This window comes from Chrysochloris asiatica, unplaced genomic scaffold (assembly GCF_000296735.1).
Source record: "Chrysochloris asiatica unplaced genomic scaffold, ChrAsi1.0 scaffold00435, whole genome shotgun sequence".
Classification (NCBI taxonomy): domain Eukaryota; kingdom Metazoa; phylum Chordata; class Mammalia; order Afrosoricida; family Chrysochloridae; genus Chrysochloris; species Chrysochloris asiatica.
Window position 1 is genome coordinate 561,150 of NW_006408953.1, and position 4,294 is coordinate 565,443.

Genomic DNA, 4,294 nt, shown 5'->3' on the forward strand with positions numbered 1-4,294 from the left:
CAGGGGAAGGAAGAATCCCACTGAATTGTTTTCATCATGTCTAGATGGGTCTTGTGAAAGTAGGTGAGAAGAAGATTATTATGATTCAATAGTGAGTAATTGTCATCATGACTAATTGCGATAGTCACAACTGTAAAGGTAGAAGATTTGTAATATAAAGGGGGGATGAGTTAATCTTACATTCCAGAAACAGAGGATTCTAATGAGAAGAGCACAAACTGAATGTGGGACCCTATCCAGAGAAGCAGTGACAGAGATGGAGGCAGAGATGATAACTTGAAGAGATAGAGTAGCTAAGGACTATAGATTCATAGGAAGAGAAAGGCTGTGTGCTGACAGCCAAGAGGCAGGCTTGCAGAATGTGTCAATCGGTTGCTTAAATGATTATATATTCCTGAGTGTTTGTGTGTACATACAAATAAGCAAAAAACAACCATCCAACCAAACAAACAAACAAAAAAAACCAGAGGGAATAGAAGCAAAGTAATACTGTTGAATGATGATGCGTGGAGGAGATTGTAATCATTGCAATGAAACAATGAGTCTAAACTGGATGTTCTCCCATATAAACTATCATTCAATTCACAATAAAAACATAAACAAAAATAAAAAAAAAGAGAAGCCAGAATAGCTTCTTCTTCTTCTTTTTAATGTTTTTATTGTGAATTGAGAGAAAGGTTACAGAGCAGATCATCAGTTTTACATTCAACAAATCATATACCTTATTTCATTACAATGATTATAATCCCCTCCATGAACCATCAGTTAACAGCATTTCCCTCTATTTATTTTATTTTATTTTTTTAAACACTCAGGCATATATAATAATTTATACCACCAAAGGGCACATTCTGCAAGTTGGACTCTCTTTCCATGAATCTAGAGACCTCAGCTGCTTTCTCTCTTTCTCCCCATCTCTGCTTTCATCTCTGGTGTTGCACTGCTTCTCTGCATAAGGTTCTGCATTCCATTTGTGCTCTTCTACCTTGATGGTTCTAAGGTCCTCTGTTTCTGGACTGTAAGATTAACTACTCCCCCATTTTTGTTACAAAACTTCTACCTTTACAATTGTGATAGTCACAATTAGTCATGAAAACAATTACTCACTATTGAATCATAAGAATCTTATCCCCATCGCACTCTCTCTCTCTTTTTTTTTTTTTATTAATACTTTTTCCATCTCTTTAAAGACTGATATAATCTGAACTGGGCTTGAATTATATTTATAGATTAGGTTGAGTTGTGCTGACATTTTCACAATGTTAAGTAAGATATACTCTTCCATTTTCGGTTTCTTGTAGTAATGTTTCATAATTTTCTTTGTACAGGCATTTTGTTTCTCTGATTGGATTTGTTCTTAAAGTATTTCAACTTTTGTGAGGCTCTTGTAAATAATATTGTTTTCCTGATTTCCTTTCCAGAGTTCTCTTTATTAGTGTAAAGGAATCTGACTGATTTTTTGTATGTCGTTCTTGTAACCTGAGACCTTGCTGAATCTTTCAATGAGTTCTACTATTTTTCTTGCTGAGTTTTTGGGATTTTATATATATACAATCATATTATCTTTAAATAGAGTTTTACTTCTTCTTTGCCAATTTTGATGCCTTTATTTCCCCTTTCTTGTTTTATAGCTCTGGCTAAGACTCCAAGGGCAATATTGAACAGGAGTAATGAAAATGGGCATACTTGTCTAATTTCTGTTCACAAAGGGAATGCTTTGTTTCTTTCCATTGAAAGTAATATTGGTTGTTTAGTTTTCATACTTTTGTTGTTGTTGTGTGCTGGTGAGTCAGTTCTGACTCATAGCAACCCTGTATAGGGTTTCCAAGAGCAGTTGGTAGGTTCAAACTGGCAAGTTTCAGTATATATGTCATTAATTATACTGAAGAAATCCCTTTCTGTTGACATTTTTTTTTTTTAAATCAGGCATGGATGTCGAATTTTTTTCAAATGCCTTTTCTGCATCAATCAATATGATAATGTGGTTCTTTTCCTTTGTTTTATATATGTGGTGTATTACATTGATTGTTTTTTCTAATACTGAATCATCCTTGTATCTCTGATATGAATTCCACTTGGTTCTGATGTCCCCATCTCTTTTTATCAGACTCATCTAGACAAGATGAAAACTATTCAGTGGGATCTCCATCTTCTCCCACACACTCTTTAAGTAAACGCCATCTTGAAACCTTGTAAGCCAGTCATTTCGTGCCTTTATCACCCCCTCATTTTACATAGCCAATGTCTAAGTTGCCCATGCTTATCTACTTTGTGTACAGAGGGGATAATATTGATATTTGAAGTGAAGACACCTTCCCTCTGTGTTGGTATTTTGAGCTACTACCTCCATTAGTATAGGTTAAGTTCATCAAATTGTAGCAATTTTTCTTCATTTCCTTTATTAAAAATTGTGGTTTTTTGTTTCTTAATTTTCCTCCAGTCAAGTTCTGATCATCAATCCATCGAGGTTAGGTAACATGGGTACTAGCTTCATGTTTGAGTGTTCTTGTGCATCTCTCCTAGCTTCATTTTATCTGGATGCTTCACTCTCATCTCTGTCGCCCCATGGCTATGTCCTAGTCCATGGGCTCAGGTGTCCCCAGGTCTCATCACACTTTGAACCAACCAGCCCTTCCTCTTCTCTCTCTCATCTCCAGGTCAGTGGGAGTCCATGGAACGTGGTCAAACTCAGCCCATTTCTTCATTGCTGCCTTACACCTCTCCACTGACCATCGTGGACATCAACAAGCTTACATGTCTCCTTTAAGTTTCTGTCTTAGATGGGGGTTTGTTCTGAGGGAAGTTGATTGCTTGCCTTGATGGCTTCCCGGCAAACAACTTGCTTATTCTTTTAGCAGCCAGTCATACTGCCATTTTTGTTTTGGGTTTTTCCTGATGATCTTTCTTTGAAGATATATCTCCTGTCACTCTAGCTATTACAGGCTGGGCTGTGTGTCCTTTCTAGTGGGACTGTCCCACCTGAGAAGGTTCTGGATGGAGCTCAGGATTCCACCTAAGGTTCTATACACTGTAAAGGCTCCACAAGAGGCCTATTTCACTGGGCAAATTGTAGAGCCCCATTTAGGTATTCCAATCACTTATAGGCTGAAAACAGGCTTACAAGTTTTCTATAATCTTGTTTCGTGACATTCCTTTCTATCCTACTCAAGTGTCCATTTTACAATAGTAGGCAAGGGAAAATAATATTCATTAGACAGTCAAGCATCTTAGTATTATTTCCTCTCTTCAGATTATGCCTTGATCCTTGTATCACAGAGCCCTCTTGTTCCAAGATTGAGCATACATCACTATTTACCTCTGTCCTATTTACCCCATGCAAACCTTTCTCAGTGTCCCCCTATGTACTGTGTTCTTCCACCATCTCCCCCTTTTTGCGTATTGCCCTCATCAAAACCCAAACAATGATGTGTCTGCCCCCTACCCTGTACTCTACCCTCACCTCCCTCCACAGAATAGCATCTTAATTCTCTTATGTTTATGCTTCTGTTTGATCCTTTCCCCCATTCTCTGTTTCTAGGACTCAACTCTCTAATTCATATAATTTTAAGAGATCAATGTGTTCATCACTTTGAAATATCTGAAGTTATGAGATTGGGAATTTTTTAGTGTGGCAGGCACATATATCCCCTTTCTCATCCACCAAAGATAGATTTTTATAACCCTAGAATGCCAGAAGATAACATCTCTATCTTTAAGATATCTTGTCAGTTTCCTTTGTTAAATAGTCTAGGACCATGAAGATACACTTAGAAATCCTAGGATAATGATCTTACCAATTGCAATTACTCTTCAAAAATATTCAAGAGTAAAACAAAATTATCAGAATTCTTAGTTGCCAACATTTATCTGTCTTCTTGATTGCTTAGTCCCGTGTTATCTCCACAATCAATGCTGTGTCTTAATCCATTTTTGCAGTCACTACAAAAAAGTCATTCAAGCAAATTTACTTTAATTTGCATTTCCTTGATTTTTTGGTGTTACAGAATTAAAAATTAAGAAATTATTTTTCAGTTTTGGAAAAGTACTAATTTGGAGAACATTTGAATAAATAAATAAAGTATTTGACCTTTTAGATTAAGTGATGGAAGCAAAGGTTTCTGGTCATAGAGTAACAATATCTCAAAAGTTATTAATTTATAGAAAAGTTATAACAATTACATCCATATTTAACTATAGAAAAATTATAACAATTGTTTTCCAAATAGCAAGTTTGATTTTAAATATATTTCCCTTCCCTCTAAGTATCATAATACAAAGACTACTAATTAAAATA

General features: G+C 35.8%; 1 pseudogene; it reads left to right on the top strand.

Annotated features, from left to right (window-relative positions):
- Nucleotides 1-4,294, top strand: part of LOC102828143 — a 166,795-nt pseudogene that overhangs the window by 159,380 nt on the left and 3,121 nt on the right.